Source organism: Musca autumnalis, unplaced genomic scaffold (assembly GCF_047663935.1).
Source record: "Musca autumnalis isolate F117 unplaced genomic scaffold, ASM4766393v1 scaffold_3, whole genome shotgun sequence".
NCBI classification, from domain to species: domain Eukaryota; kingdom Metazoa; phylum Arthropoda; class Insecta; order Diptera; family Muscidae; genus Musca; species Musca autumnalis.
In genome coordinates, this window is record NW_027411866.1 from 183,187,901 (window position 1) to 183,209,540 (window position 21,640).

General features: G+C 34.8%; 1 protein-coding gene across 2 annotated transcripts in view; it reads left to right on the forward strand.

The window, feature by feature from the left end:
• The window catches only part of LOC141398569 (probable G-protein coupled receptor B0563.6), a 296,701-nt gene that overhangs the window by 70,734 nt on the left and 204,327 nt on the right, over positions 1–21,640 (forward strand). Inside the window, exon 2 of one of the 2 annotated variants that reach the window (XM_073975952.1) lies at positions 4,726–4,896. The exons of the other annotated variant lie outside the window; for it this stretch is intronic. The gene's annotated coding sequence lies outside the window, so the exon portion shown is untranslated. The remainder of the gene's footprint in view (positions 1–4,725; positions 4,897–21,640) is intronic. 2 annotated transcript variants of the gene reach the window in all.

Here is a 21,640-nt window from a genome sequence, read left to right on the forward strand (position 1 = left end):
AAGACTTTCTCCTATGGACAGGTGCAAAATGGGACTACGTGATAAAATTTTTTTTTTTTTAATTGTAAGTGTTCCTAAGTAGCCGGATTCGCCCAGGAATTTAATACAGGTGTAAAAATACGTCGCTTGCACTCTCCATAAGCTTGAAAACGATACCCATATTGCCCACGTTAGAATTGTAAAATGTCAAGACCCATATCTTGGGAAGTATGAACTTCCCCCGGAGTTATATATTGTTGTATTCAGGGCTATCCACTGTACAAATTTCAGTCCGATCCGAGAGGTGCCCATAAACAACCTAATGGTGTTAAAGTACGAAATTTGGGAAATATCAAGACCCATATCTCGGGAAGTATGGACTTCCCCCTTAAAATTATATATCGTTGTATTCAGGGGGCCATGGGCTATTTACTGTAAAAATTTTAGCCTGATCCTAGAAGTGCTCCTAAACGACATTTAAGCCCAACTTATGTATGTATGACCGGACGGCTAAAATATGTATGTCGCAATCATATAAAAGAAATTCCTTGTAAAATAGTGCACAGGTGTAGTGGATCAGAGTATCACCTGGTCGACCCTGTCCGACTATAACCCTCTCTTACTTATTTTGTTTTATGCTTTTAGAGGAAAAGTTGAAGAAAAACATATTAGAGTTCTTTCTCTTTTTCGTCAGAGTTTCGTGCAATAATGAAGATGTTACGTTGCAATCAATTTTTGTGTTATAGTTTACATAATGGCGAACATTTTTAAATCATTATATTAAATCACAAGGACTTCCAATTGTGGCATAAAATTAAAATAAAGTTAAAGTAAATATTACAACAATTGAAACACATAGAAACCGCGTAATAGTGGAAATGACATGATGCGCATCCGATTTTTAAAACAGCGAATCAATTCATTTTATTTGATGTACACTTTTTGAAATTCTTTTTGGCTACCACGGTATAGCATACATATGTTGCATATTAGGGTGCAAAAAACAGTAAAATTACCATAATTTCCACGAAGTACATTTACAATTTATGCGAAATGCGTTTAAAGTTATTGTTGAAAAACAAGAGTTCCCGCATTATAGTGCCCCAAATATGTGCTTCAACATATGTTAAATTCCTACGTAATTGTCCATATAACCATACAACGCTCAACTAACCACATCCCCTCCATTATATATCATACAATTTTATTACACTTTCTAACAAGGAATATCAATTTTCATCTAATGATTTTACAGCGCTATAATATACCCCATACAGCGGTACCTTCCAAATTGCCTTTATTTTTGGCAGTTGGGACATATTTTAGAACGAATTTGGAACACAAATTTCTAACATATCTTAAACTAATCTAAAATATACCTGCTTTTGATTACACGCAGAAAAATTTATGTTAAAAACTGCAGCAAACATATAATATGTTTGGATGCAAACATATAATATGTTAGGATCCAAACATATTATATGTTTGCAACAGTCCCTAACATAACATTTGTTTGGATCCAAACATATTTTATGTTTGCATCCAAACATATTATATGTTTGCTGCAGTTTTTAACATAATTTTTTCTGCGTGTAGTAATTAGCTTCTTTCATTGTATTTGCCAGGTTGAAAAAACTTATAACGTTAGAGTGTAATTGTTGCGGTAATAATGAAATCGGCTGAAATTCGATTTCCCATTTTGGTCGCTAGACAGAAAATTGTCATATAAAAGAGAGAACAAAATAGGGTTGGCTTTTTTCTATACTTAAGGTTTTCAAACCCCTTGCTTATCGTCACAAAAATTTGTATCGACATAATTTGACATGAACATAAAACAAAAATATGTATTTAAACTAGTTAAAGTAACTGTTGCAACTAAATTTTAAGTACGCATTTACATATTCCTCAAACTAAATTTAACACTTGCATATACATTTATTGCTTTGTAAAAAACAACATGGATGCATGTACGCAAAATTTGTTTAGTTTAAAAAGTTATTGACTTCTTCTTTGGAGTTTCTCGACCTAGCGCCGTAGTAAATTTAACTTTATTAATAAAACTTTGAAAAATTCATAAATGTTTATGGGTGTGTGTGTGGTCTTGTAAAATTTTACAACCAATGCGTAAATTTTTATGTACCCAATATAATAAAACAGTTTATATTTTTAACTATTAAGGCGATTTTTATTCGTTCTATGGAGAATTTTTAAAAAGTCCCATGATAATGGTAAGGCAAATTAAATGGCTATCATTTAATGTGATGGGAATTTGGTTAAATTCATAATGTGTTCTATTAACATGCATATGAATAAACTGTTGTATTTAAGATTACAATCTCTATTTAGAAATGAAATCATTTTATTACAATGGAATTTTAAGCATTGATCCATTGATAATGCCAACAAATGTAAATGATTAATGCTTCTTTTGCCCCCGGAAGACAAAAATCAAAATGTAAACGATTAATCAATTCATAAAAGAGAGGGAATTTTCTTCAATTTCGCAACAATAAAGGAATTAGGTTACCAATGAATGCTGCCGGCAATGGATGTTTCCTACTTGTCTGCACGTGCTAGTTTTTTTGTTTGGCTGAATAGATGAAGATATTAGGGAGTGGGTATTTTTATTCTGGTTGAATGATTGCATTGCTATGATGGAGCCAGATTATCCGCATGTATTTATTGCTATAGAATTGTCCTAATCATTTAATAATATCTATCTATTTGGTGTATTGTATGATGAGCTGTTGCTTTCAAAAGCATTTGAAATTTGAAAAATGATGTTTCTTAAATGTAGTCATTTGTATTTTATATGATTATAGTTGTCATCGAATTTATACCACAAAGGAAGGAGCATTTATTGTGTTCATATTTATCCCGCAGGAATTCAATTTATCATTGGATAATATTTTAAAATATTATTGTTTCATAGCAAAATATTTTCGCCTAATTTATTTTTGGTGACAAAAGTTGAAGTTTTTACAGTGAGCGGTGTTGGTGGGTGTCGGTAGGTTGGTTCCAGAAGAATAAAAAATGGAAAGTTTATTTAAATAAATATGTAGTTAGATTGGCAAAGATATGTTTGTTAAATATAAGTAGTCGTGTAAAAATTTGAACATGAAATATGTTAGTGATTTAATAAAATGTCGTTATGTTGATTATGTTGTCGTGGATGTTGATCTAATAAAATAATAAAAACAAACATACAACTTACTGTTCCAATCAGTACTTATAAGTTGTTTGCCTGTGGGCAACATTGGGCCATTGCACAGTGGTCCAACTGTATGGGAAGGTGCGACAAAAATATTTATAATCGTCGGATCAATCTGATTTTTTCCGTATATGCTAAAAATAAGAAAAAAAAATACTTTAGCCAAAAAGTCATCAATATTGGTCCAGTTTTTCCTATAGCCTCCATGTAGCGGTACCACCCGATTTCAGGTATTTTGAAGCTTTTATCTACATTTTCGGCCCTAATTGGCTGTACTTTGGTATTTGGGGTTCCCAATGATCAAAAACCTTCTGCGACAAAAAATGTGGTCTTCGTACAGGTTTCGGTATAGCTCTCATATTACGATACCTCCCTATTTCAGGTATTTTGAAGATTTTATTAACATTTTCGGCCCGAATTAGTTGTAATTTGCCATTTGGAGTTCTCAATGATCAAAAACCTTCTGCTCTAATAATTGTGGTCTTAGGTCCAGGTTTCGGTATAGCCCTCATATTACGGTACCTCGGTATTTCAGTTATTTTGAGGTTTTTATCTACATTTTCGCCAATAATTGTGGTCTTAGGTCCAGGTTTCAGTATAGCACTCATATTACGATACCTCCCTATTTCAGTTATTTTGAGGTTTTTATCTACATTTTCGGTTCGAATTGGTTGTAAATTGCTATTTGGAGTTCTTAGTGGTCAAAAAACGTCTTCGACTGGTATCGTGGACAGGAAAAGGAAACTAATTATTACATTTGAGTTCAGAATATTTCATGGTAGGGGATATAATAAAGTTCGGTGCGACCGAACTTTACATTTTTGCTTGTTTTTCATATTAAATGTAGCATCACACATATGTATATCAAAAATATACATATGTAAAAAAATACACTCATATGTAGATCCCAAAACAAAAATGTCTAAATCTTTAAAGAAAAAACGAAAACAAACAATTAAAACACAAAACAAAGAAGAAACTGAGAATACACTAATACGGCATATTCACTGAAACGACCATCGTCAGTATTTTTAATTTCACACACGGAAATGCAAATATATGCAGCTGGAACCAAAATTTTTTGTAAACTTGACACTATTTCGAACATTCTTCAAAAAATTTGGAGGGTGGCGAAGGATGGCGAAGTTAGTAAAACTCTACTTCAATTTTTAGGTCTTTGAAAAAAATCCACAAAAATGTATTATAAAAAATGTGATTTCCAGCACATTTTATGCGAATAATGTGTACAAAATTTTATGTACAAGTAATTAGAAAACCTTGTACTAAAACTTCCATTTCGAAGAAAAATAATTGTATCCTTTCAATTTTGAGTTACTTGTTTTGTAAGAAGTCACAACCTTACTGATGTTTTTAAAGTTTTAAGAGATCATACGTAAATTTCAACTTCTTCTGTTTTGTTTTGTTAAATACCGTTATAAATTACAAAAACAGTGCTGGAATATTCAAATATGATATGTTTAGAGACAATTAGCTGAATTGTCGCAGAGATTTGCTGATATCGATTTTTGTCGTAGGTTGGGACCAGTGCACAGTGGATCCACTTGTATGGAGAAAGTGGCCAAAAATATTTAGAGTGTAAAAATCAAGTCAATGCGCCGGTTACAGCTTTGTGCTGCTGCGAAGAGTGTTTTAATAAACCACGAGCGTAACATTCTCCCCCCTTTCCCCTCTGGAGGGGATATACGGTAAGATTTGTTTTATGCTGTTAATACAAAATGACATGAACAAAGGTCCCAATTATCTTATGATGCAAAAATAGGTTTGTGGAAACAAAACAATCTCCAAAACAACATAAAATCCAATCAGTTTAGCGGATTAAAAAAATCAACATTTTTGTCTGAAAATTGGTTAAATTATTAATATAGATCTTATAGCGTTCTTTCTGGAAGGAACGTACCGCCAACGTAAGACAATTTTGGAAGAAGATTTCTTCATCTTGCCACTGATACCAATTATGTTAATGTACGTGGTCAGATAGCAGAGTTATACGCTAATATATCCATAGAAACCCTATTCTTGGGCATCTTTAGTTAGCGGCCCACCATTTATAGTCTGGCACTAGATGGCAGCTGATTTTAATACTGAATAATCTTAAACCCATGAACTGCTTTGGAAAATTATTCCCGAGGTGGGCACTGGTGGGCATCATGACTAAAACCTTAGGTCAAATTTAGGTATATGATCGAATTGGCATTACAAAATACACTAAGAAAATATGCAGCTAACTAGAATTCCACAACACGCTAAAACACTATTTTTTAATGAAAATTAAGCTATTACCTCGTCCTTCAAAATCCACTATAATATTTTGCTATACGTATTAGTTTCGCGATATTTTGAATATATTTACATGCACTTTAAATATAGGTTGTACTCACAACAAAAAATATTAGTCAAATGTTCCGAACTTTGACGCTATTCTTAAGAAGATCGCGTTCGAATGAAACAAAAATTAATATATTTTTAAAAAGGTCCATGTCATAGCTGTCAAAGTTGCCAGATGTTGTACCAAAATTTTGACATCCATTTTTATATTTTTGGCCAATGGGTGGATCCACTGTGCCATGTCGAAAAATGTTTCAACCTAAAATTGTGAAAAGAAAATAATTATTCCATTCATTAATTAAGACTATTTTATTGCGGAGGGTATAACAAGTTCGACCCGACCGAACCTAATGTTTTTTTTACCTGTTATACCCTCAGTAAGCGAAGGCTAAAAATCAGAAATGTACCTAATCGACAATTTGCAATCTATTTAGCCCTGTCCTTCCCGTTGTATGTATAGCAGGTTGGTGTGCACGGCATCTCTCGCAATGGTATAGGTTCACTCCTCCGAGTACTTCCACCACAAAATGTCAAGGATAACCCTCGATGGGAGCATTCGATTTCGTCCAAACTTTGCACATTGTAATATTTCTTCGAGACACAGATCATGTTCGAATATATACTATGTTTTTTCAATTCTTCCGGTACCTACGACTTTTTTTTTGTAAAGTCCATGTCATGTCAGTAATCTTAATATAGCTCTACAAAAAACCTACCGCCAAACTAAATTGTGCGCCACGTATCTATCGAATGTAGTACCCGATTGGGTCGAAACTTTGCATATCGAAATTACCATCAAACTCAAAATGATATATATCGGATACCTACCATACACAATTTTTCGCACGAGAACAGTTTAGGGACTTTTGTCAGATTGGCATGAAACTCTTGTTTCATAATGTCCAGTAAAATGCCAAAAACTCTAAATAATCCTGCCGGCATCAACTCAAATGAAAACGACAACTCTTGATTTGAGTATCCGAGTTCGACAAAAGTAACCAACCAAACGGCTCATCAGACAAATCGCCTGTGGAGTAACTTCTCTGTCATCGAACTTTTTCTCCTTAAAATGCAATTTGTTTTACAGTAGTGGATATTTTTTTCATATGTTTTTTAAGGGCGTGGGTTCAAACCCCACCCTGGCTCAAGCTGATTTATATTTATACTAGCTGACCCGGTCCGCGTTGCTGGCCCGTTGTTTGGGTTCTCCGTGTAAACTTTAGTTATCTATCCAGCATTGATACAGCCATAATTAGGCACCCCTCTAGAAACTTCATAATATAAATGAATGTTTTGGCATAAATTCCATGTAATGGTATCCCCCAACATTAAGATATAAAATCTCTTTTATTATACCCTTCACCATAAATTGACAGTTTAAAGCACTTTGTCACCCACATATAATGATCGGTGCACGTCAATTAACATTGCTATATATTGGATTGTTGGTCTCGGTTGGGGTCGTAATTATTACTGCAGAGAATTGTCAGTATAGGTCCACGTTTTGATATAGCTCCCATAGAACGGTACCGGCTGATTTTCGCTATGTTTGAGGATTTAACATCATTATCACACCGAAATGGCTAAAATTTGGTTTTAGTGTAATTTAAAGAGGAGAGCATAAATATTCGTATCGACCGAAAGACACGCCTTTTTATTTGCGCTCGGTATGCAACAGTTATAGGTTCACGTTTTTATATAGCTCCCATATAGCAGTAACTCTCGATTTTCGATAGTTTGGAGATAGTCGTAAACAGTCTTGCAGAGAATTTTCAGTATACGTCCTCGTTTTGATATAGCTCCCATAGAAGGGTGACCCCTAATTTTCGTTATTTTTGGTGGATTTAACCTCTGGATAGTGACATCTCAAGTTATCGGGATTTTACTGTATTCCAAAATTTGGATTTGATCGCGCTATCCCACTTATTGTTTAGTGTTCAGCGTTTATAGCATTTTTTAGGCACGCAAAATTATGTATATTATCTGAAATAATAAATGTTTGAACATTTTGTGATGACCGCGATATTTCACTTCCGCGAAGACCATTCAGGGTCAAGACGGTAATTATAGTAGTATTGCAAACAATCTGTAAACAATACGTTCAAAAATATCATGGACTTTAAAAAAAATTGAAGGAGAACCTCCGGTCACTACACCTAGCCATATTAAAATAGCTCACGACCGCGCTATTCCACTTGTTCAAGCTAGTGTTCATATCATTTTTGTGTCACGCTTACTAAAATTATGTATATTAATTGAAATAATACATTTGTGAAAACTTTGTGATGACCGCGATCATTCAGGGAAAACAATCTGTAAACAATACGTTCAAAAATATCAAAGATTTCTGATTTTCTTAAAAACATTGTGGGGAGGACCACCGGTCACAATTCTTAGCAGTAAACAACAGCTTACGACCGTTCTAATTAATTGAAATAATAAATTTTTGAAAATTTTGGGATGAACGCGATATTTCACTTCCGCAACGACCATTCAGGGTCAAGACAGTAATTACCATAGCAATGCAAACAATTTGTAAACAATATATTAAAAAGTATCTTGAATTTCGCGGTTTTCTTAAACAATTTGTGGGGATGACCACCGGTCACTACACTTAGCGGGATAAAAAAATAGATTACGACCTATTCTCAGACCTAAAAACTTCACATACAAAATTTCATAAGATTTCCTAATCGATTTTTCCGAATTTCTATATAGTGACATCTCATGTTATCGGGATTTTACTGTATTCCAAACTATGGCGTTGACCGCGTTATCCCACATATTGAAGCCAGTGTTATAGCGGTTTTGTAGTCACGCTTACTAAAATTAGGTATATTATCTGAAATAATACATTTTTGAATAATTTGGGATGACCGCGATATTTCACTTCCGCGACGACCCTTCAAAAAAATATATAGCCTATTTTCACCACCGGTGTTCCCAGTACATTATCTGAAATTTTTCAAGAAAATCTATTCAGCCGTTTTTGAGTCTATTCGGAACATACAAACATACAAACATACTAACATACACACATTGCCTTTTATATATTAGATGAAAAAGTCAAATATCATTTTTATATTAATTTTAATTAATTTCTCGTTGGAGTCGAGCTTAACGACCGATGTTTTTGCAACTGAAAAAGGAAAGCTGAAGATTCGAACCCACACAACCACCATTATGTTGCCGGTTTCGCTGTGGGTAGCGGCTGATCAGATATATTGGCTATTATCACGGCGTGTTAGCGTTCAGAGCCAAAACTCATAACATCCAAAGGCTGCGCCAAGAGTTTGTCATGGACGTCATACTGATAAATGATCTGAGAATAGAGCTTAAATCCTCAAAATGAGGCTATACCCAAACGTGGATCTAAGTCCACAATGTTTGTTGGAAATATTTGGTGACTACTAGAACCCTTTTTACCAAATTACAGCTAATTTTTAGGAAAATGTGGCATAAATCCTCAAAAAAACGAAAATCGGAAGGTACTGTTAAAGGGGCTATAAAAAACATTAGCCGTTATTGTTCATATTCGGTCCATTATTACCCACAAAGAAAGGCTGCGTTTGTGCAAAGTTTCGACCACTGTGCAGCGGCTCATAATAATTTATTATAATTTTATCGGGAGTAGGTCCATACTGACTGAAATTATTACCCTAATATTGTAAAATCCACATGGCCAATATTAGCCCTTCTATACATAAATATGTTCCCATAACATCCCTGAAGGGACATAATATCCCTCATAACAATGAGTGCACCCCGATTCATTCTTTTTATCGCCGGGTCCGAGTGTCATGTCCTACGACACGATTGTAGAAAAGTTTCTCATGACTGAAAAACTCAGGAATTGTACGCCAGCATTACAGAGAGACGATTTACCACCTCCGAAAATTTTGATGTTCTGTTCAGAGATTTAACCTCAGACCTTACGAGTGTAAGGCGGGCATGCCTACCACTGCACCACTAAGGCTTCCTTCTATAGGTTAACCAATATCTGTGCACTTTTATTCCGGTAGAGGTTTTTATGAGAATTCTTTGCAGTCGTTGATGATTTCGATTCCGTCTTGTGTGTTGCTTGTGAGTTTAACATCCTGGCTGTCGTCGAATCTTGCCATCCCTACCTCGAAATAGAAGGCATTTGAGACGTAACACGCCATGCATTTAGTCTTTGTTATACTGGTCAAAAGAGATCGATTGCAAGTTATTAATTTCGCGCCGCTAGATCAGAGGTTTCTTCCACTGTGCAGCGGCTAATAATACGTTATTATAATTTTTATCGGGTATAAGTCAATGTTCCCATAAAATCCAGGAAGGGACAAGGGAGCCTTCTCTCACAACAATGAGTGCACGCCGATTCATATTGGCTCAATGATATGGGTCCTACTTTATATCGCCGAGTCCTAACGGCGCACAGTGGGTCAGAATATTTTTTTCCTGGTTAAAATTCTGTTACTTTTGATTTTTTTACTATTTTCATAAAAATATGAGTGTTTTTATGTTTTTTATTTATTCCTATTTATTAAAGATGGTCAAACACCAATAAATAAACTATAAAAATACCAAAAAAAAACCAAAAAAAAATGTTCAAAATTTAAAAAAAGAATTACGAAAAATTTAAGTTTTTTTCAAAAATTAAAGAATATACTCCTTGGGTTTTCATAAAACTTATCAATATTTGTCATCGAAATCTTTGACAAGTTGATGGTGGCTTAGAACGCTAAGACGCCTGCAACTGTGTCACTTGGTTGTTGGGGTCCCAGGTTCGAATCCCAGCCTGGCTCATGCTGAAATCATTTTTTTCCTTATTAAGGCGAAGGTAATTTTTTTAGAGTGATATTTTGAATTAAATCTCTTTCGAGTTGAGCTATTTAGACCTACTAGGTACATTGAAAAATTAGGAATCCACCGAAGCCCCACACATTCAACCACTATGCTACGTTTCACGGGTGGTTAGACCGATCATTAGGCATATTGAATGGTGTGGGTGGACGAAGGCTAAGCTTGGAAACTAGCATTTATATCACAAATCATTCGAAATTTGTATATTCGAATTATTTATTTATTTATTTTAATGTTAGTCATTTAATTCCAAACCTTTCCTATAGTCCGACTTGGCTGGTAACCCTATTTTTCAATGCTTTATTAGTCCCAATTTACATTAGGCGAGTTTACTTGCGGCAATTGTCAGTTTGTAGGTGAGAGAGGGTGCTGAGAGGCAAAGGGTTACCATATGCCTCACCTCTCTCTCCTACAAAATGACAATTGCCGCAAGTAAACTCGCCCAATGTAAATTGGGACTTACAGTAATTTGTTCAAACTATTTTTAAAGGCCACAATCCTACCGACCTAACAAAAAAACAACAAACACAATATCTGTTATACTTTTCGAGAAATAGCTATAACCATTGTGCGGCGTGTCTTACGATACCACTTGTAGAAAAGTTTCCCATGACTGAAATACACAGGAATTGTAAGCCAGCATTACAGAGAGGGGATTTACCACCTCCGAAAATTTGGATGTTCTGTTCAGACCTTTCGAGTGCAAGGCGGGCGTAGCTACCACTCCACCACGAAGGCTTCCTTCTATAGGTTAACCAATATCTTTGCCCTTTTATTACGGTAGAGGTTTTTAAGGGAATTCTTTGCAGTCACTGATGATTTCGACTCCTGCATTTTTAGGTGGCATTTGAAACGTAGCACGCCATGTACTTTGTCATACTGGTCAAAAACAGATCGCCAAGTCCCACCACCAGAACATTCTTCTTTGTAAAATCGTCCGTCTCTTCATGTCCATCTTCTGTTGTTTGGTTGCCATAGACTTCGAGCATGCCTTCCGTCTCTAGTTTGCTGCCGAATTCTATTACGTACACCGCCGCTTAGGTAAGGTGAAACATTGATAACACTATGCAACACTGAAAATGCAAACAACTTCTAATATGAATTTTTTGAAAGTACATATTTAGACTACAAAAACCCTTGTAGGGTTTTGTCCTGTCAGATCCAGTTCGCATTTTATGGCCTCATCTAAACCGGGCTAATTCTACACTTTTTTGCATTTATCAGGCCTTTATCTCAGAAACGATTAGGAATTTGGCCTTGCTGTCTTTAGAAATATTGTAGCCCTCAACTAGTAGAACTTATCTTTTGAAAAATCCACATAAGAAAAACTCCATCTAGGACATCAAAATCTATAAAATATAGAAAATTTTACATAATTGCTGAAATTCTGGTCAGTATCGGCTAAATTATTAGGAGTTGAACCAAGTAACCTTTTGCAAAAATCTTCCAAATAAAGTTCTCAACAATTCTTTAGAACATTCTGAAACTCTAAAATGCTTACTTCATGTTGTTCCAGCGGTATTTTGCATCATATCTTTTACAACACGTATTTCAAACACAGTTCACACCAACTGTTTATTCTCGCATTTCGGATTTCACTACATTATTGACTTTTTTTTGAAAAATGTACTGACAACAACGGCATAGAGTCATTTTACAACAATGACATGTTCTGAGGAGTTGTGTATTACATTCCAGGGAATATTTTTCCAAAAGAAAATATTCAGAAAAAATTAACTGTTTTGGAGATACGGTGCGAAATGTATAAAAATTGTGGAATTTTTGCATATATTTTGAAATTTGAGGCAATAAATGTAGTTTTCCAGTTAATTATTTCTCCAAATATTTTATTCTTGTCCTTATCTACAAATTTGCTTCAGAGGTCAGAAGAAGATTCGCATTGGTTTCAGAGATATAGCCCCGTATTTCTTTAAAAACTCGATATTTAACCATGTTTAGATGGGGCCATAAAATCCGAGCTTGATCTGACACAACAAAACCCAACTAAGGTTTCTTGTCGTTTGGGTCTGTACTTTCAAAAAATTCTCAGTTCGAATTGTTTGCACAATATCACCTTAAAAATGTTGCACAATGTAACCCAACAAAATTTGAAGGAAGGGGTTCTATGATATGACGTGATTTCATGGCATCTTTTGCATTGGTTCAAACTAAGTCATGAAATATCCGATCTTTTCATTAGCATTTGAAGCAATGCAGAGGAAGTTTGAAAAATCCGATCTTTTCATCAGCATTTGAACCCATACATAGGAAGTCGTGGAATATCCGATTTTACATGCATTTGAACCCATTAAATCGATCCAATAGAGATGAGTTTTGTGTTTTTATCTATACGATTTTTTCTAAATATATACAATTAATTATTTACAATAGGCTTGATGTTGTCGGAGACTCGAAATCACAACCAACATTGCTAAAACTCTCGTCGCAATGATAATGTCATTGCAAAATGTTGGTGAAAATGACATGCCGAAGAATTGGTGGAAATGACATGCCAAAGCATTGGTGAAAATGACATGTCAAAGCATTGGTGTAAATGACATGCTTTGGATCCAAAAATGAATAGCATCTTTTGGGGTCCACGCTCATATAAAGATCATCGATGAAGATGCTAAAAAGATGACATGCCAGCTCACTTGCACCCATGATTGAATGGCATCTTTGTCATCGAACATTTTGCTGGGAAGTTACCTTTAACTACGGAATTTGGGTTGCTTAGCTACTTTGTGTAACCTGTCAGTCCCTCTACTGGTATTGATCACCTCATAACAAAGTTTTTCCCTGGTGTAAGTTGATGGTGTAGTAGGGAATGCCCTGTTGTCACGGCCATATTTTCCCTTTGAAACGACATGGCTTCCCTTTAAGAATCCCCCGTCTTTTCGAAAGATTCAGTAGTCAAGCTCCTTACCAAATCTATTTCCTAGCTACTGTGTAGCCCTTTGGCTTAGAATTCTTGGAACAGTCCTCTTTTGCGTGAGTCTTGACGAAGTTTCCTCGCATCATTTAAAGGCGGGAAGATCTTGAAGGTTTTCTTTGGGAGATGTTACCCTATTTGTCGTTTCCGACGAAGTCGAAGGAGTGTTTTGATTTCCTTGGAAACATCGTTATTCTTTCTTCATGCATCTTTTTTTAAATTTCCTCTTTAGAGTAGGTTTCCACTACGGCTGTATGCAGATTGGGTCAAGATTAAACTTTCTTATGCCATCCTCCTCCCTTTGTCTGCCCATAAATTATGTGCATGTAACAGTAATTTCGACTACACATGACAAGTTACCTACACCTATGAAAGTAATTTTCTCACTATCACAACAAAAATGTGCCTCATCGATTTAAGGATTTTAGGCCCAAGGTATATTTGGATGAAATCCGTTTCAAAATATTTTTTGTCAACTCAGCCATGTTCATCCGTCCATCTGGCTAGGGCGCACGATAACTCCCGAACGGATCAACAGAATTGGCCCAAAATTTGGCCGTCTTAATAGTTTAGCGATTCTTTGTTTATGTTCGAAAACTGCCATGTCGGACCGAGAGCTGGCAAACTATCGACAGTTCGACTATCGTTTTATCGCTTTCGTAAAGCGTTTTTCACATCGGACTCCTAAACCATTATTTTTTAAAGATTTGGTGACAGAAAAACCCAACAGTTTTGGTGGCCGATGTAACCTTTGTTTTACGACAGCAATCAAAATTATAGTCAGATTATCGATAGTTTGCCAGCCCTGATATCGTGTACCTCCGCCACAAAAGTTCAAAACTTTTCGCTAAAATTGTGCGCATGATAACTCTCGAAGACAGTAACCGATTTTTCCATACTTTGGACATACTTTTTTCAATATAGTCAGGCTTAATCCCATAGTTTTTGTTTTAATATTTTATTAAAAAAATTTTAATTTATTAGTCGGAAGAAATTAGCTCGCTCAACTAGATACGTTTCTTCTTGAAAAAAAGAAACAAGGGAACTGATTAAGATCTGTGGCGAGATCTGAAACTACTCTTTGTGGCCCTGTATAGAGCGATATTATGTTTTTTGTGAGCAAGTCCATTCTTCCTGATATAATCGTCCAAAAGTTTTAAATATGAGGTGACCAACTTAAATCACGGGTATCGCGTCCACCCGTGATTTATCGAAATGAATGACTCCAAAAACAAGATCAACTTCCAAAATGGACAATTGGGTATATTATTTCAGGTACCTCCTACGCAACACTATTGAGGTTTAATAAAAATTCATATTTTTTGTCGTCAAGTTCGTACGTTAAAAAATGTCCACAAAATTCTGAAAACCCCCAAAATACATATTTTTGGGGGAAAAGGGTTTTGGTGCTGTAGCCGGTATTCGGTTTGTCCATAGACGTAAGTTTTAAATGGCATAGCCTGATGACATATCTCTGTCAGCAAAGACAATTGATACTTGTTCTTAAATTACTTACGACATACCTAAAGCATATTAATAGCTATTTTATAAAAGTTGTGAGTTGTTTATGGAAACATATTTTAGTAGTACATCCCACAATATTAAGATTAAGTAATTTTTTTTTTTAACCAAAACTATCATTTTTCATTTAATCCACTTTCTTAAGATTCATGTTTCCCTTTCCAATTACTACGATGATATAAGTTTTATATTAAAACGAACTAACGAACATATTGCACCAATTTGTTTATACACAAACAAATGAACACACACATAGACACAACTACAAATACCAAAAGACCAACTAACAACCAACAACATTGATGCTAAAATGAAAAGACAAGAAAAATTTCATAACGATTTAACGACAATTGAGTTTGTAGTTTATCGACTTAAAGATGAGTGGTGTCCCTGCCCGCAACAATATCGATCCAGCGACACACAATGCAACATACAAACTTATAGCAATTGGATCCCTCTCTATGAACGACACGCACTTGATGTTTTTCACGTTTAACGTGTTGTTATCGATGCACACGACACAAGGATACAGCTTAGATTGATGTAATATCCTTGTACAAGATATTCGTACAAATAACCCCTAACAAGGAAACTTTAAGGGGAAGGATAGTTAAGAAAGTGTGATACAAAATTGACTAGAGACATACACACAAACTTATACATGCATCTATGTACGTACATATTGTAATATACAAATATACTTATTTCAAGATGGGAAAGAAATCGTTTGAAAAAAAAAGAAAATGAAATTCAATAGATGTTAGTCCTTGTTAGTTGTATGTATGTACATATCTACAACAATGGTTGTTGACAGAAATATAGAACAGAACATTAAATAGATGCGATATAGAAAGACTCAATTCAACGGAAAAAAGAATTTGAAGGAAATATAATTTTGATTTTGTTTCATTGTCGATGGAAAGCTTATTAATAAAATTCTTAAGAAAAAATTTCACACTAAATTGTTGAATTGTGCAAAGGGTTTTTTCTGATGCCGTTTTGTAAGAAAAAATTAATGCTATTATTACGTATATTTTCTTTTAAAGACTGGATATCTATCAGGCAAACAATACAGAAATGAACATGCCGACAATTTCAATGTGGATTCAAAGCTTCGAATTTTAAAGCAACACTTCCAACACATTAGAAAAAAATAAATAATGTACTGTTTACTTTCATTTTATCCACAATTTTCGACGACCCAAACAAATACCAAAAATTAGCAGTCACGAATAAAAACTCCACATGAAAGTACCGCTGTAAGGGTCAACAAAAATAAAATACAAAATACGAGGGCTGCACGACAACTTTCGGTTCAGGCTACACTTTGTGTTGCCAGGCGCCATTTGGCATTTTTTTTTTTTTTGAAAGTTTGACCGTTTTTAACCCAAACCTACAATTTGACATACGAATGTGTGTTGTGTTGTTTTGCAGTGATTTGAAAAAATCACTTTTGCAAAACAAGTAAGAAAGGCGTTAAGTTCGGCCAGGCCGAACTTTTTATACCCTCCACCAATGGTTGTACTGAAGTAAAATGAAGTAAAATGGAACAATAAGTTTAAGTTCTATTATGAAGAAGACTGAATACCAATTTTCAGCAATTTCGGTAAAACAATGTACAGTAATATGGGGCTACATCAAAACGTTGGTCTATTCCTACAAATTTCTTTATATCCTCCACCAATGGTTGTACTGAAGTAAAATGAAGTAAAATGGAACAATAAGTTAAAGTTCGATTATGAAGAAGACTGAATACCAATTTTCAGCAATTTCGGTAAAACAATGTACAGTTATATGGGGGCTACATCAAAACGTCGGTCTATTCCTACAAATTTCTAGCGGAAAGTTTTTATACTCAAAGAAGACTAACTATCAATTTTCCGATATTTCGGTTAGATAATGTGGTTATAACCTTCAAAATAGAGAAAATCAAGAGGTGCGCTTCAATGTGGGATATAGAAAGATGTGGACCTATACTGATAATTCTCTCCTGGAATATTTTATTACCCCATGGAATACTAAATAACAAATTTCAGTCTTTCGGAGGGATATTGACGTCAAAATCGGAAAGTGCCGTTTATGGGGGCTATATCGAAAAGTGGTACTATACCGACGAATTTCTGTCGAAAAATTGTTGCCTCCAACTTAGATTAAATACCAAATTTCAGACAATTTGCTATTGTACCCAAAGTCTTCAAAATACTGAAAAAAGGCGTGGACCTTTAACAACAGATTTCTGAGGGAACTTTTTATACCCCAAATGAAGACTAAATATCAAATTTCAGCCGTTTCGGTGGAATATTAAGGCCACAACCTTCAAAATACCGGGAATCGGCAGGCATCTTTCTATAGGGGCTATATTAAGGCGTGGATCTGTACCGACAAATTTCTGGGGGAAAGTTATATACCCTATATGTAGAGATGGACAGTGGGTAAATACCCAATGGGTAAATACCCGGTAAATTGGGTAAATACCGGGTAAATACCCATTTGTGGGTATTTATTTGGGTATTTACTATATTGAATCGCCAATACAACATCTTACACCCAATTCTTGGGTATAGGTTGTGAAATCGTTTCAAAATGGATAGTTTTACAATACTTTAAACAAGTGGGTAAATACTTGGGTAAATACTTGCGTATTGGAGTCTCTGGGTCCATATTTTGATATAGCCCCCATATACCCGTACCTCCCGATTTAAAGTATTTTTTCACCTATTAGCCACATTTTACAACCACATTGGCTGTAATTTCGCACAGTGAGTCCTCCATGAGTATAAAAGTTCCTTGCAAACATTTGTCAACGTAGGTCCACGTTTTATTATAGCCCCCATATAAGGGTACCCCGATTTCGAGTATTTACCCAAAAGTGGGTAAAAACTCTTTAACTGACGAACCACCTGACGTAGACTAACAAAATATGGTTTAAATCATTCTTATATCAATGATATTAAAGGTATTGACAATGGAGTCCCTGGGTCCATGTTTTGATACATATATACATATATACATATATATAGAGAAAATATTGATAAACCAAATCGGACTTTGAAAAATTACGTATTTTAGTACTATAAACTAAAATATCGTCATTAGGATAAGTCATAGGTTCCTGATATTGTACGTGAAAATGCGGGTATAGTCTACGGCTATTGTCCAGTGAATATATCCGACATACGAGTCCTAACATCCATGATTTTGGCATGGTCCTAAATACTATAATGACGGCAGCTACTCCTGCTCTGATAAAATTGACTGAATATGGTACCCTTTGTATTAGGAAAAAACTAGAATTCTGAAATTTGCAATGAGGGTCACTGGTGGAGAGTTAGAAAGATGTACCAAATGGTTTTTGGAATTTCGAAATATAAGTGTAAGAAAAGTTATACAATTTAGAACCAATTGTATATTTTGAACGGCTTTAGCTAGAATCTTGAAATTTGGTATGGGAATCAAGGTTGGGAAGTGGTGTTTATGAAAGGAAATGGTACTAAATTTAGATTTGGGTGAACGGATAAAGCTGGAATTTTGAATTCTGAATTTTGGAATTAAGATTACTGCTGGAGTGGAGGATGGAGGTATGGAAGTGGTTTTGGATTATCGTACCTGTGTGTACGAAAAATACTAAATGGTACTAAGTTTGGTACAATTTGGATTTGGTGAACGGATAGAGCTGGAAACCTTAAATATGGAATAATGATTACTGGTGAAGTTTGGGATTGAGTTATGGAGACAGCGTTGGAAATTCGTACTTATGTGTACGAAAAGTACTAAATGGTACGAAATTTGGTACAATTTGGATTTGAGTGAAGGGGTAGAGCTGGAAACCTGAAATTTGGAATTAATAGTAGGTTACACTAGAGTTTTTTGCCGGTTTAACCACTTCATGAGGATTTATTGGACGTTTGTGCTATGGAATTGACATTTGACATTTAGGTTATAAGATTACTGTTGAAGTCTATGATTGAGATATAATGATGGTTTTGGAAATTCGTACTTATGTGTACCAAAAGTACTACATGGTTCTAAATATGGTATGATTTTGGTTTTGAAGAACGGATGGAGTTGAAATCCTCACAATTTGAAATATAGATTACTGTCGGAGTGTGGGATTGAGATATGGAGATATTTTTGGAAATTCTTATTTAAAAGGTACTGAATTTGGTACTATTTGGATTTTATTGAACGGATAGAGATGTAGTTCTGAAATTTCGAAATAAGATTACTGTTGGAGTATAGCATTGAGGTAGTTTTGGAAATAAGTACTTATTGTGTAAAAAAAGTACTAAATGGTACTAAATTTAGTACAGTTTGGATGTGGTGCACGTATCGAGCTAAAATTCTGACAAATAGATTTAAGATTACTGTTGGAGTGGAGGATTGAGATAGTTATTGAAATTCGTACTTTCCTACGAAAGGTATTAATTGGTACTAAATTTGGTATATGAATAGAGGTGGAATTCGGAAATTGAAAATTTGATGTTGGGAATCGAATCGCAGACCTTCTTGGTACAAGGCGGGTATGCATACCATAAATAAAAATAGGTGTTATTAGTGTTCCTTTTCCGCATACGAAGTAGCGGGCATTTTGCTAGTTTTCCTATATTTTACTCATAGAACCTTACTAGCAAATACCCGCTACTTCGTATGCGGAAAGGGCATAAAATATATATGAACTCTGTTGTGTTGTATTAAAACCTATTTTAAATACCAACATTTAATCGATTTAATTCCAAAAAAACATATCTGCCGTATCGCACCCCTACACAGCTACCATATTTTTTATTTCGGATTTCCAAAACTACGACCTCATATCACAGACATACACCAACAGCGACTCATATTGCAAATTTCAGACTTGACTTCTGGTTTTACTCCTTCACTTACACAGCATTCCCTCCCAATACGAATTTCCAAACACTAAACTTTCTCTCACCCCTTCACAACAACAATAACGCACATTCACAATTCAAGGTTCTAGCTTCAGCGGTTTCGCCAAGAACCCGAATAGGTTCGTAAAATTTTCGAAATATATCCCCATATAACGGTACCCCACGACTTAGTGTTTTTTAAAAATAGAACTAATCTATACTGTCCAATTTTCTTTACATTTGGACCTTGAATACTCAGAGGATATAAAAGCTTTATTTAAAAAATGTCTACTTCAATCCGCTTTTATTAGAAGAGGTATTTTGAAGACTTAGAGCATTTTGAAGATTTTATGCACATTTTCCAACCGAACTCCGAACTTTATCTCCAAGTTCAGAGTGATCTTCAAATATTTTTCCATTTCGTATTTTTTGTCCAAATTATATAATCCAAGCTTTGTTCCTACACCCAACACCAAATTTAGTACCATTTAGTACTTTTCGTTCAACTATAGTAGGTATTTCTCACTTTAACCGTTTACACAATACCAAAATGGTTTTTGTACCAACATGTTACCAAACTTTTCGTACACATAATTAAAGGTTTCAAAGCTTACTTCCTTATACTCAACATATATCCCGACCGCAATTCACTTTTCCAGCTTTATATGTTCCGCTGAAAGCAATTATATTACTATTTAGTACTTTTTGTATAAATAAGTGCGAATTTTCAAAACGTCATCCCTACCTCCACTCTAAACAACAATTGCTAATCTAATACCGAATTTCAAATTTAAAAATTCCACCCCTTTACAAAATCACAAATTTCTGTACCATATAGCAAATACCAAAAGGTACCAAATTTTGTACCATTTGCCACTTATCGTATACGGGTTTCCAAAAACTGCTTGCATAACTCACTTCTTTCGTTCACCTAAATCCAAATTATAGCCAATGTACTTTCATTTAGCACTTTTTCATAAGTACGAATTTCCAAAGTAACCGCAATCCTACACTCCAACAGTAATCTGTTCACGCAAATACAAATTGTATCGAATTTAGTACCATTTAGTACTGCTTTGTGCACATTAGTATGATTTTCTAAAGTTACCTCCATATCTCAATTCTAATTCTAACAGTAATCTTAATTCCAAGTTTCACTCACTACCATTTAGGACTTTTCGACCTTTGGTACACCTTTCTTACTCTTTATCAGTGACCCTTATTCCAAATTTCAGCACTATTCGTTAATTCAAATCCAAATTGTACTATATTTAGTACTTTTCGTGCACTTTTAGTTCGAATTTCCAAAAACCTTTCTCTGTTACTCTCCATCAGTGACCCCTCATTCCAAATTTCAGGATTCCAGCTCTATCCGTTCACCCGAATCCAAATTGTACTAAATTTAGTACCATTTAGTACTTTTGTTAATCTTCATCAGTGACCCCTCATTCCAAATTTCAGGATTCCAGCTCAATCCGTTCACCCAAATCCAAATTGTACTAAATTTAGTACTTTTCGTGCACTTACAGTTCGAATTTCCAAAAACTTTTCTTTGTTACTCTCCACCAGTGACCCTCATTCCAAATTTTAGGATTCAAGCTCAATCCGTTCACTCAAATCCAAATTGTACTAAATTTAGTACCATTTAGTACTTTTCGTACCCTAATAGGTAGACTTTACAAAAACCTTTGATTGTTCAAGATTCTAGCTCTATCCGTTCACCTAAATCCAAATAGTACTAAATTGAGTACCATTTAGTACTTTTCGTACACTAATAGGTAGAATTTCCAAAAACCTTTCTTTGTTACTCTCCATTAGTAACTCCATTTCAAATTTCAGGATTCCAGCTCTATCCGTTCACCCAAGTCCAAATTGTACTAAATTTAGTACCATTTAGTACTTTTCGTACCCTTATAGTTCGAATTTCCAAAAACC